Source organism: Capricornis sumatraensis, chromosome X (assembly GCF_032405125.1).
Source record: "Capricornis sumatraensis isolate serow.1 chromosome X, serow.2, whole genome shotgun sequence".
Classification (NCBI taxonomy): Eukaryota; Metazoa; Chordata; class Mammalia; order Artiodactyla; family Bovidae; genus Capricornis; species Capricornis sumatraensis.
Window position 1 is genome coordinate 95,800,190 of NC_091092.1, and position 14,213 is coordinate 95,814,402.

General features: G+C 37.6%; 1 long non-coding RNA gene across 1 annotated transcript; it reads left to right on the forward strand.

Moving 5' to 3' along the window:
• Positions 1-537: 537 nt before the first annotated feature.
• On the forward strand, positions 538-13,864 carry LOC138071412 (uncharacterized). Its single transcript, XR_011144195.1, has 3 exons — positions 538-651; positions 12,882-12,936; positions 13,071-13,864. It is a non-coding gene; the product is annotated as an uncharacterized lncRNA (long non-coding RNA).
• Positions 13,865-14,213: the final 349 nt, after the last annotated feature.

Sequence of the window (14,213 nt, forward strand, 5' to 3'; positions counted from 1 at the left end):
AATCCTGTGGACAAAGGTGCCTGTCCATGGGTCCTGGCTGCTGTTCATGGGGTCCCACAGTCGGACATGACTGAAGCGACTTAGCATGCATGCATGCATTGGAGAAGGAAATGGTGACCCACTCCAGTATTCTTGCCTGGAGAATCCCAGAGACAGAGGAGCCCGGTGGGCTGACATCTAGGTTGCACAGAGTTGGACGCGACTCAAGTGACTTAGCAGCAGCAGCTGAAGGGTTAATGCAGCCACAATAGGGAAAGTGGAGATGTGCTGCTTGAAAACAGGATGTTCTGCCAAGGAGACGGACACAGCCTTGAGGTTAACGGTCCCTTGCTAATAATGAAACATTCCCTTCTTGTGATAAGGGCTTTGGACAGACTCTGCAGTAGGCCGGAATTTCACTCCTTTTTGCTGTATGACAACATTTATGCACATGCGCTGTACTGAACAAGTTTGGTCATACAGTCTGGAATTTTGCCCAGAGGGGATGTACATAAATAAACCGCGAGCTCGCTGGCACGCACAGTTCTTGTCCCTCTGGCCAGAGTGTATGTCTCTTGTGTGCGTCTCGTATGTCTTGTATGTTCTGTGTCATTTCACTTGTAGTAACCAACATCTGGCACCCAACGTGGGGCTCGAGTGAAACCGAAAGAGGTAAGAAACCCCGGGGGGATTTTAGATCCATAGCAGGGTAGCTTTCGGGAAATCATGGGGAATTCCTCACCCTAGCAGAAGGGAACTTTAAGAAAAATTGCTAGGTGAATTCATGTACATAATCATGGGAAATTCCTCACCCTAGCAGATGGGAACTTTCAAAAGTTCATGGTTCAAAAAACCATGGGGAAATCCTGCTAGGAAGAAATAAATGTTCATTACGGGCACAATACGTAAATTTATGTATAAAATCATGTTATGGACTTTATGTAATGCTATAACACAGGCTTTGACTTTGCTATCTACTAATAATGAGACTAAATCTAATGCTTCAATGAAGGAAGAAACAATTTATGAGAATGTGCCAAACATTGGTGGGGTTTCTGCATTGCCTAAAGGTAAGGATACAAGTAAGCCTCCTTCTGGAAATGGTGAAACATCTGATAGTTCAGAATCAGATTCAGAGGCTTCTTCAGTTTTTTCAGAGGAGGGTAAAAAGATTAAAGAAATGACCCATTTATTTCAGTAATGGTGGAGATCCCGTAGGGAGGAGAGGAAATCTGTGCCTTCTACTCCTCCTTATGCTTCTCTTTTTCCCACTACGGTTGATCGGCCCGATGTGGGCAAGGAACATTGTCGGTTCTCCTTTCCTTTGTCTATGCTTCATGATGATGACTTGCTTGCTCCTCCTAGTGGTTTTATCGATCCTCCACAATTATTTCCCATCCAGAGACAGCAAGATGACAAAGTGATAAATATTCAATACACTCTCCTTTGGAATATAAATTTTTTAAAGATCTTAAAGCTGCAGTAGCGTAATAGGGTCCTCAATCTCCCTTTATTTTGGCTATGCTAGATTCATTGGGAAAAGGCAACTTAGGGGAAAGATAAAATTTCAGAGATATTATTACAAACTTTAGCATTTGAGAATGCAAATACTGAATGCAAACGTATATCAGGGTCTTTTCCTCCCTGTCCCCCTGGCAGCCCGCATACTCCAACCAGAACAATGATTTTTCCTTAAAGTGCTTCTTCTTAAATTCTTAGCCTGCCTCACCCTTAAGGTACAAAGTTACATTTTTATGGAGCAAAGATTCAGCAGGTTACAGCAAAGAAAGAACTTATTAACTCAAAGTCTAATGTTGCCAATACTGGGGCTATTGCTTGCTTCTTCTACATCCTGACTATATGCACTCCCAGGAACACAATGGATAAGGGATATAAGAACTTGGCAGCAAGCATTGCATAGGCTCAACAATGTTGCAAGAGTCTGGATAAAGCTGCCATGTAAGCTAAAATGCTAACAGAGGGTTTGAAACACTCCTTTCATGCCCAGGAAATTTATCAATTAGAGCCCTAAGTTAACTCCTTTGGTCAGAGACAGCCCCTTGCTAATGTCAGAAGAGCTTCATCTCTTTTTGGTTCTTCCTAATGAACGAACAGGAGGATTTAGAAATACTGGACGGCATATATTTTGGGAAATGCTTATCAAAGATTCTTGCCCTGTTCTCTCCTTGATTATACAAGGAAAAAACTTTGAGAGACTATTAGACACTGGGGCAGATGTTTCAATTATTTCTTCTCAACAATGGCCCCAAGATTGGGAAAAAGAAAAAAGCCTTTTAATGCTGACGGGATTGGGCTCTATTGCAGATGTCTGGAAGAGTACCTATCCCTTACAATGCCAATTCCATAATGGAAGATCAATGTTTGTTACCTTTTATATTGTAGATATACCTATTAATACATGGGGAAGAGATCTTCTCTCTCCTTTGGGGGCTCCTATAACCATTCCCCTGGAAAACTAGTAGCCACTGCTCAAATTCCTTGAGCCCTCCCATTAAAATGGTTAACTAATACTCCAAAATAGGTTGAGCAGTGGCCATTACCACAAATAAAGCTTGAGGCATTAGAACAATTGGCACAAGAAATGTTAACTGATTTACGAGAAATTAATAAGTATATTAAACCTATGGGAGCATTACAATTGAGACTCCCCTCTCCAGCTCTTATTCCTCAAAATTGGTCCTTAATGGTGCTAGATCTTAAGGATTTTTTTTTTTTTTTTTACCATTCCCCTACAATTGCAAGATAGAGATAAATTTGCTTTTACAGTTCCTGTCCTTAATCATGCTCAGCCTGTTAAGCATTATCAATAGACAGTTTTACCACAGGGAATGACAAACAATTCTACTTTATGTCAAGAATTCATAGCTCGCTCTTTACAATCCCTCCATCAAGAATACCCCAATTATATTCTATATCATTATATGGATGATCTCCTATTAGCAGCTCCTAGTATTACAGAATGTGATGAATTCTTTCTAAAAGTACAGGAAGCTTTAAAACTATACAATTTGCAAATAGCCCCAGAAAAAATTCAAAAAGACTTTCCTATCTCATATTTAAGAACGATATTGAAACAACATAGAATAAGGCCACAAAAGTTGCAAATTAGAAGAGACCACCTCAAAACTTTAAATGATTTTCAAAAGTTATTGGGAGATATCAATTGGCTACGCCTGGTACTTGGGATTCCTACTTATCAATTATGACATTTGTTTTCTATTTTAGAGGGAGATACAACTCTGGATAGCCCCCAAACTTTAACCCCATTGGCTTTACAGGAACTTTGATTTGTTGAGCAATGACTAAATGACGGTTTTTTGACTTACTTACATGCATCTCAACCGATTTCATTTATAATATTTCATACCCCTTATTCTCCATCTGGTGTAATTGCTCAAGAAAAAAGGATTAATAAAATGGATTTTCTTACCTAATAGCTTTTCCAAAAAATTGACTACATATATGGATAAATTAGCCTTCTTCATACAGAAAGGTCACCATCATATTTTACAATTGTCAGGATATGAACCATACCAGATTGTTACTCAATTAACAACTGCTCAAATATCTTGATGTTTACAGTTTAATGAAAACTGGCAAATTTCTCTTGCCTCATTTCCTGGTTCGTTTTCTAATCATTATCTGTCATCTAAATTTATTGATTTTCTCCAGACTAACTCTATGATATCTCAATCCCCAATTTCAGATGTTCCAATTAAGGGACCCACCATTTTTACAGATGCAAATAAAAATGCTACAATTGATGCCTTACTTTATCCTATAGAAGCGGCAAAACAAGAACATCTCTTACAGCATACCAATTTCAAAGGGTTACAAAAATCTCATGCTATTACGTGAAAAAAAGCCCAAAATATTGTTCGTTCTTGTTCCATATGTGCACCCTTTGCTTTACCGTTTACCTCACCAGGTGTCAACATAAGAAGACAACAAGCAAATCAAATATGGCAAATGGATGTAATTTACATTTCTTCTTTCGGACAACAAAAATACGTGCATCATACTATAGATATGTACACACATCTTCAATGGGCCACTGCATTACATGCTGAAAAGGCTGATGCTGTTATTACTCATTTGTTATCTTGTTTTGCAATTATGGGATTACCAATTGAATTGAAAACTGATAATGCACCTGCCTACCAATCTGCAAAATTAGCTCACTTTTTATCCCAATGTCATATAACTCATACTTTTGGTATTCCTTATAATAGTCAAGGGCAAGCTATCATTGAAAGAGCTAATCATACCTTGCATGAATATCTTGATAAAATAAAAAAGGGGGGACAGGAGAGATTTATGAAACCTAAAGACATTTTGAATAAAACCTTACTTACCCTAAATTTTTTGAATATTTGGAGCAAGGGAAATCTATCAGCAGCAAAGTTGCATTTTCAAGGGAAAAAAGAAGACAAGAAGATCTTGAATATGCCCATTTGGTATAAAGATAAAGAGAAAGGCTAGATCCCAACATCATTAATATATCTGGGATGAGGGTATGCTTTCATTTCGATTAATAATTACAGGTTTTGGACCCCAGCGAGATTAATCAAAATCAACAATGGCTGATCACTTTGTTCAAAAATTCGAAGAGCTTACTATGCAGAGGAGCTTTACTTTTCATACAAGGGAAGCAACACCTCCTATGTGGGGTCAAATGAAAAAGTTGACCCAAGAAGCAGAAAAAACGTTAATGAAAGCAAGACAACCTCTGAATCCTACCAATCTTTTGCTTGCCATGATGGCGGTAGTAACATATCAGGTAATCGGTGTATCGGCAAGTAATCATACATATTGGGCATATATACCTAATCCCCCATTAGTAAGAGTAATTTCCTGGGGGGAACCAAAAGTGCAGGTATGCACTAATGAGACTGCCTTCTTTCCCCCACCAGCTTTCAGGGGAATAGAACAAATACCTCATCATAAACAACAATATAATATTAGTAATTTGACCATTTCAATGGAAGGTATTCCTTTGTGCATAGGAGGGCACCCCTTTTGTCTGTCCACCAAAGAACGTTCTCATCATTCTTATAATACATGGGGGGTAAAATACAAAAATTATCATTTTGCTACTTTTACTGTGCTTGTTTCAACCAGGGGCTTTAACACCTCAACAGACCGGATAGACATTCATAATAGAATACATATGTCACTATGTCCTGTTAACTGTTTTGCTCCTTCTCTAAAATCTTTGGAATGGGAATGTTACCGAGGTCATCGACCCTTTAAAGTCATAAATTATTCTGGGTCTATCATTGTAGATTGGAGTCCAGATTAAGGGCAATTCTTAGAAAAATGGTCAAATAAATCTCTTAAGTGGTATCGTGCAAATAGCACTTTGATGGGCAATGGTAATTAAACAATTATATGGCAGCAATTTGCACTTGTCCCTCCTCAATTGCAATTGCAGGGATATCCACACATTCAAGGGGATATTTAGAAACTATGGGCAGTTTCTGGTAATTTTACTGTTTGGTCAGGAAACTATACTATGGATAGTGGCGACTCTTCGGGTCCATTTCATGTTAATTTACATGTTAATAGATCTTATTCCACAATGGCATGTGTAAAATATCCTTTTACATTGTTATATGGGAATTAGACTTAGAATGATTCTGTGGGGTCTATGTCATGTGATTATTGTAATCTAACTCAACGTGTAAATCAATCTTGGTGGAAAGAATTTAAAAGACGAGTCTATAACTCTAAGTTTTCGTTAGGAATTGTTAAAGCTCAAACAAAAGTATGGTTGCCTATAAATCTGACTAGGCCATGGTCAGATTCTTTTGCTGTCTCTCATCTAGTAACCGCTGTACAGACTTTGCTACATTGATCTCGACGCATGCTTGGTATGGTCATTGCTTCGATTTTAGCAGTTGCATCAGTAACTGCAACAGCGGCTATAGCAGGCCTCGTGTTACACCAAGGGATTCAAACAGCTGATTTTGTTCGGGACTGGCATAAAGACTCTCATTTGTTATGGCAACAACAGCGAGATTTGGATGCACAACTTGCTACCGACGTGCTCAATCTTCAACACACCATTTCCTGGCTTGGAGATCAATTAGCTGTTTTATCTATACAAACTGTGTTGAAATGTAATTGGAATTCTTCTCAGTTTTGTATAACACCTGTACCATTCAACATGAGCCCTTCAAAAAATTAACTGAGACATATAAATAAAAAGAGTTCTAGATACCCATCATCTAGAAAAACTCCACCTAGCCCCTGAGAGATGGCTGGATAGCCAATGACAGGTAAGACCCTCAGAGGAGGGCAACCTAAGACAGGCACAGCTGCGAGAGGGGCTAGCAAGGCTGGAGGTTGGCCACCTACAGCTTTATACCTTGCTCTACAGAACATCAATACAAATGTCTCGAGGGCTTAAATAAAATAAAAAAGAGGGAGATGAAGGGTTAATGCAGCCACAATAGGGAAAGTGGAGATGTGCTGCTTGCAAACAGGATGTTCTGCCAAGGAGACAGACACAGCCTTGAGATTAACGGTCCCTTGCTAATAATGAAACATTCCCTTCCTGTGATAAGGGCTTTGGACAGACTCTGCAGTAGGCCGGAATTTCACTCCTTTTTGCTGTATGATAACATTTATACACATGCGCTGTACTGAACAAGTTTGGTCATACAGTCTGGAATTCTGCCCAGAGGGGATGTATATAAATAAACCGCGAGCTCACTGGTGCACGCAGTTCTTGTCCCTCTGGCCAGAGTGTATGTCTCTTGTGTGCGTCTCATATGTCTTGTATGTTCTGTGTCATTTCACTCGTAGTAACCAACAGCAGCAGCAGCAGCAGTGCAGTCAAAAGCTTTAGCACAGCCGATGAAACAAAAGTAGATATTTTTTTCTGGAATTCCCTTGGTTTTTCTATGATCCAGCAAAAGTTGGAAATTTGATTTCTGGTTCATTGCACAAGCCTCTTTAGTGTGACCAGGCAGTGTTCCATGAAGGGGAATATTATAGCTACTCTAGCACTATTTTGGTTATGATTTGCACAGAATATGTTTGTCCATTCTTTAAATTTCAATTTATTATGTCTTATAATCTAAAGTGATGTTCTTGAAGACAGGATACAGTTGGATCATAATTTATTCATTATATCAATCCAAACCATTTAATTGTGACTTTGATTCATTGCTATTTAAAGTAACTATTTACATCTAAGAATTCCATCATTTTACTCTTTGTTTCCTAAATTTCTAATAACTTTACTCCTCAATTTTTCTATTACTTCCTTGTTTTCTGCTTAATTATTTTTCAAGTGTGCTTGATTTATTCCTTTATTTTTAATTTTTTTAGAGTTTGCCCCCAAATTAAAAATAACATCTTATCATTATAAATATGCACCTTAAATTAATACCAACTTTTATTCAACTGTATATAAAATATAACTTTCTATACATCTCTCTCCTTCTACATTTTATGTTTTTATTGTCCCATATTACATGGTTATGTATTGCATACCCATTAACATAGTTTCATAATTATCATTTTGTGTCTTTAATTTTTACATTGTATAGGAACAAAAAGCCCTGGAGGAGAAATGGCAACCCACTCCAGTATTCTTGTCAGGATAATTACATGGAGAGAGGAGCCGGGAGGGCTATTGTCCATGGGGTTGCATAGAATCGGACATGACTGAGTGACTGAGCAGGCATGCAGGAACAAAAAGAGAATTTAAAAACAAAAAATTAAATTCTACTGATTTTTATATGTACATTTGTATTTACTGTTTTTCTTTATTTAACCATTTGATTTGAGTTACTCATTGCCTTTTCATTCCATCTTCAGTGCCTCCATATAGAATATGTAAGTTATGTCTACTAATAATGAACAATCCCAAAATCCAAGTTTTGATTTACCTGGGAATTTCTGTTGTAACCTTTATTTTATTTTATTTTAGTTTAGTTTTTAATTTAAGTACAGTTGATTTACAGTATTGTGTTAGTTTCAAACGTACAGCACAGTGATTCAGTATGTTTGCAGATTGTATTTCATTTAGGTTATTAAAAGATAATGGGTACAATTCTGCTGGTAGTTAAATCTTGGAATTTATCTGTTATATATATAGGAGTATAGTTGCAATGGCAACCCACTCCAGTACTCTTGCCTGGAGAATCCCAGGGACAGTGGAGCCTGGCGGGCTGCTATCTATGGGGTTGCACAGAGTCAGACATGACTGAAGTGACCTAGCAGCAGCAGCAGCAGCATAGTTGATTAATAATGTGTTAATTTCAGGTGTACAGCAATGTGATTCAGTTATACATATACATACACCTGTTGTTTTTCAAATTCTTTTTTCCATTTAGGATGGTGCTAATCTATTTTATTTATAGAAGTTTGTATCTGTTAACAAACAAATTTGTATCTGTTAACCATACCCCTAATTTTTCCCTCCCCTCTTCTCTAACCCTTTGGTAACAATTAAATTACTTTCTATTTATGTGAATTTGTTTCTTTTTGTATATGTATTCATTTGTATTATTTTTAAGACTCCACATATGAGTAACATCATATGGTATTTGTCATTCTCTGACTTATTTCACTATGCATAGTAGCTCTAGGCCAATTCACATTCCTTTAAATGGAAACATTTCAGTGTTTTTTCATAGATGAATGATGTTTCCTTGTATATATACACTTGACCAAAACCTGCGAGTTTTTCTGTAAGATATTATGGAAAAATCTGAACAAACATTTTGGTCAGTCCTATATATGTGTATATATATATCACATATTTTTAGTCTTATAATCTGTTGATGGGCACTTGGGTTGCTTCCATGTCTTGACCATTGTAAATAATACTAGCACAATCATTGGGGTGCAAACATATTTTCAAATTAGTGTTTTTTGTTTTTCTCTGGAATTATTTTTTAGGGGAATTGCAAGTAGTTCTATTGTTAATATTCAGGAAGACTCCATATTTTTTTTTTTCCATAGAGACTGCATCAATTGACATTCCCAAAAACAGTGTACAAGGGTTCCATTTTCCTACAATCCTCTCCAGTATTTATTATTTGTGAAATTTTTGATGATTGCTATCCTGACTGATGTGAAGTGATGCCTCATTGAGTTTTGATTTGTATTTCTCTAATAATAAGTGGTGTCATCTGCATATCTGAGGTTATTGCTATTTCTCCCGGCAATCTTGATTCCAGCTTGTGTTTCTCCCAGTCCAGCGTTTCTCATGATGTACTCTGCATATAAGTTCAATAAGCAAGGTGACAATATACAGCCTTGATGTACTCCTTTTCCTATTTGGAACCAGTCTGTTGTTCCATGTCCAGTTCTAACTGCTGCTTCCTGACCTGCATACAGATTTCTCAAGAGGCAGGTCAGGTGGTCTGCTATTCCCATCTCTTTCAGAATTTTGCACAGTTTATTGTGATCCACACAGTCAAAGGCTTTGGCATAGTCAATAAAGCAGAAATAGATGTGTTTCTGGAACTCTCTTGCTTTTTCCATGATCCAGCGGATGTGGCAATTTGATCTCTAGTTCCTCTGCCTTTTCTAAAACCAGCTTGAACATCAGGAAGTTCACGGTTCACGTATTGCTGAAGCCTGGCTTGGAGAATTTTGAGCATTACTTTGCTAGCATGTGAGATGAGTGCAACTGTGAAGTAGTTTGAGCATTCTTTGGCATTGCCTTTCTTTGGGATTGGAATGAAAACTGACCTTTTCCTGTCCTGTGTGAAGAGGAACTAAAAGCCTCTTGATGGAAGTGAAAGAGGAGAGCGAAAAAGTTGGCTTAAAGCTCAACATTCAGAAAACGAAGATCATGGCATCCGGTCTCATCACTTCATGGGAAATAGATGGGGAAACAGTGGAAAGTGTCAGACTTTATTTTTTGGGCTCCGAAATCACTGCAGATGGTGACTGCAGCCATGAAATTAAAAGACGCTTGCTCCTTGGAAGAAAGGTTATGACCAACCTAGATAGCATATTCAAAGGCAGAGACATTACTTTGCCGACTAAGGTCCATCTAGTCAAGGCTATGGTTTTTCCAATGGTCATGTATGGATGTGGAGTTGGACTGTGAAGAAGGCTGAGTGCCGAAGAATTGATGCTTTTGAACTGTGGTGTTGGAGAAGACTCTTGAGAGTCCCTTGGACTGCAAGGAGATCCAATCAGTCCATTCTGAAGGAGATCAGCCCTGGGTGTTCTTTGGAAGGAATGATGCTGAAGCTGAAGCTCCAGTACTTTGGCCACCTCATGCGAAGAGTTGACTCATTGGAAAAGACTCTGATGCTGGGAGGGATTGGGGGCAGGAGGAGAAGGGGACAACAGAGGATGAGCTGGCTGGATGGCATCACTGACTCGATGGACGTGAGTCTGAGTGAACTCCGGGAGTTGGTGATGGACAGGGAGGCCTGTCGTGCTGTGATTCATGGGGTGGCAAAGAGGCGGTACACGACTGAGCAACTGAACTGAACTGAACTGAATAATAAGTGATGTTGATCATCTTTACATGTACCTGTTGGATATCTGTATGACTTTTGTAGAGAAATGTCTGTTCAGGTCTTCTGTCCATTTTAGATTGGGTTGTTTTGTTTTCTGACATTGATCTGTATGAGCTGTTGGTATAATTTATATATTAATTTTTTGTTGATTGCATCAATTTCAAATATTTGCTTCCATTCCATAGGTTGTCTTTTTTGTTTGTTTGTTTATGGTTTTCTCTTTTGTGCAAATGGTTTCAAGTTTAATTAGGCCCCATTTATTTATTTTTGCTTTTATTTTCACTACTCTAGAAGGCAGATTCAAAAAAAATAAAAAAGAAAGAAAGCGTTCCTTCCATTTATGTCAAAATGTGTTCTGCCTGTTTTCCTCTAGAAGTATTATAGTCTCCATTCTTACATTTATATCTCTAATGCATTTCAAGTTTATTTTTACATATGGTATTAGATAATGTTCTAATTTCATTATTTAACATGTGACTGTCTAGTTTTTCCAATATCACATGTTGAAAAGACAGTGTTTTCCCCATTATATATTGCCTCATTTGTTGCAGATTAATTAACATATCTCTATCAGTTTTTATTTTATTTTTTTTTCTCCCCCCCCTCCTTTGCTCTCTATCCTGTTCCATTAGTTTAGGTGAAAATATCACACACTCTTGGTAACAGTATCTTTGTTTTAAATTATGATGTCTGGGAGAATTATAGATCCAACTTTCATCTCTTTTTCCCCCTCAGGATTTCTTTAACAACTCAGGTCTCTTGTAGTCCAATATAATTCTTAGGAATTTTTTCCAGTGCTGTGAAAAATGCCCTTAGTATTTTGATAAGGTTTGAATTAAATCTGTAAGTTTCTTTGGAGAATATACCCATTTAAATAATATTGATTGTTTCAACCCAAGAGTATAGATTTTTTTTTTTAATTTTTATAAGTCATCTTCAATTTCTTTTATCAATGCTTGCGGTTTTCAGTGTATAGTATATACACTTCCTTAGTTAAGTTTATTTCATGTATATTTTTACGTGATTTAGAAACTGTTCTTTTCAAAATTTCCCTTTCTGATAATTCATTATTAGTGTATACAAACACAACAATTTCTGTATATTAATTTTATATCCTGAAACCTTGTTGAGTTCATTTATTTGTTCTAATAGTATTCTGGTAGAAACACTAAAGTTTCTCTACAGAATTTCATGTCATCTGCAAATAATGAAATTTTTACCTCTTGTCTTCCAATCTGAGCCATTATACTTCTTATTCTTGCTTGATTGCTGTGACTGGGATTTCCAATTCTTTGTTAAATGAAAACAGTGAATGTGAAAGTTTTTGCCTTGTTCCTGAATTCAATGAGAAGTCTTTCAGCATTTGACCATTGATTATTGAGCTGGTTATGGGGCTTATTGCATGTGCCCTTGATTATGTTGATATATTCCCTTTATAATCAGTTGGAAGAGAGTTTTTATTGTGAATGGAAGTTGAATTTTCTCAAATTATTTTTCTGCATCTATTGATATGATCATGTGATTTTTATCCTTCTTTATGTTACTGTGATATATCACATTGATTTCTGGGTATTGTACAATACTTGCATCACTATGATAAATCCCACTTGATCAGTGTATGATCCTTTTTATATATCACTGAATGTAGTTTGTCAAAATTTGGTTGAGTATTTTTGCATTTATATTCTTCAGAGATATTAGCTTGCATACTTTTTTTTCTGCAATTCTTTGTCTGGTTTTGTTATCAGGGTGATGGTGGATCCATAGAATGCCTTTAAGTATGTTCCTTCCAGTTCAATTTTTTTGGATTGGATTAGTACGAGTATGATATGTATGAGTTATCCTTAATATGTTTGGTAGTATTCCCCTGTGGAGCCATCTCATCCTGGAGTTTCATTTCCAGGAAGTTTAATTTTGACTAGAGTTGTTATTTCAGTTCTAATGATCAGTCTGTTCAAGTTATCTATTGCTTTTTGACTCAGTGTTGGAAGGCTGTAAGATTCTAGAAATTTGTTCATTTCTCTAGGTTGTCCAATTTGTTGCCACATAAAAGTTCTTAGCATTTTCCTATTTTTATTTGTATTGCTGCCATATTGATGGTTATTTCCCCTTTTCCATTTCTTATTTTGGACACTTGTCCTTGGGAGGGATCTGGATTTAGACAGAATGATTTGTCAGTTTTATCTTTTCTTAAAAAAATAAAAAGCTCTTAGAAGATGGCAGAGAAGTAAGATGGGGGTATCGCTTTCTTCCCCACAAATACATCAAAAATACATCTGCATGTGGAACTGAGAGGACAACAGGTAGGAAGGCCAGAGGTCCCCAAGTAGCAGGAGGAAATAAACTGCAAGTGGCAGACATTATTTTTCCTTCTCTACACAGAATTAAAAGAGACTTCTTGGAATTCTATGTTGATGACACCTGGTTCTGCCTTGAGGTAACCAATGTAGTTTTCTTATGGAAATGCTTTTCTTGAGCTACATTAATGAACCTATGTATTTCTTTGAAATTTGCCTTTCTTCAAAATGGTTCCACCTAAGACTAACTTTTTGTTCTTTTCTCAAACTTTAGGTTGACAACGGCTCAACAAACCAGTATTCATATCAATTGTTTTATACCAGGGGGATGACACAACTCATGCCATCATATCTCAAAAATGTATATTGTGAGTGAAACACCCTCAGCTTTGAGGTGTCTCTCTTATCTGATTAATAGCTTTCTAAAAGACATTACTTTGCCGACTAAGGTCTGTCTAGTCAAGGCTATGGTTTTTCCTGGGGTCATGTATGGATGTGAGAGTTGGACTGTGAAGAAGGCTGAGTGCCGAAGAATTTATGCTTTTGAACTGTGGTGTTGGAGAAGACTCCTGAGAGTCCCTTGGACTGCAAGGAGATCCAACCAGTCCATTCTGAAGGAGATCAGCTCTGGGATTTCTTCAGAAAGAATGATGCTAAAGCTGAAACTCCAGTACTTTGGCCACCTCATGCGAAGAGTTGACTCACTGGAAGACTCTGATGCTGGGAGGAATTGGGGGCAGAAGGAGAAGGAAACGACCAAGGATGAGATGGCTGGATGGCATCACTGAATCTATGGACGTGAGTCTGAGTGAACTCCGGGAGTTGGTGATGGACAGGGAGGCCTGGCGTGCTGTGATTCATGGGGTCGCAAAGAGTCAGACACGACTGAGCAACTGAACTGAACTGAACAAACATAAAACACCTTGCTAAAAACTAGTAAGAGGGCACTCTTTCTGTCCCCTTCTGATGTCTATGTCAGAAGCTTTCCATATCTCTATTATACTTTAATACAATTTTGCTACACAAAACTCCAAGTGGTCAAGCCTCATCTCTGGCCCCATATCAAATTTCTCTCCTCCAGAGGCCATGAATCCCTGCATAACACAAAGCTTGTAGCAGCAACCTTTCATCTCAAGGGGCTCATCTGGGATCTTCAAGACAATGTAAGGACACTCGGAGCTCTAGTTCTTTGTTCTCCTAGTAAACACATTTTCTGCTGTACTTTAATAACTCCATGGTGTGCCTGTCTGTGTGAAAACAGCATGAATGAGACATGGAATTGGCCATGAAGCAATCATTGAGCCATGTTCTGCAATTTTGCAATGCTTCATAATGACTGAAGGCAGACAATGCCAAGAGGCACCCATTGTCCCTGCAAGGGGAGCAGCCAGAAATGGGCAAAGCGTGTGGACTGAGC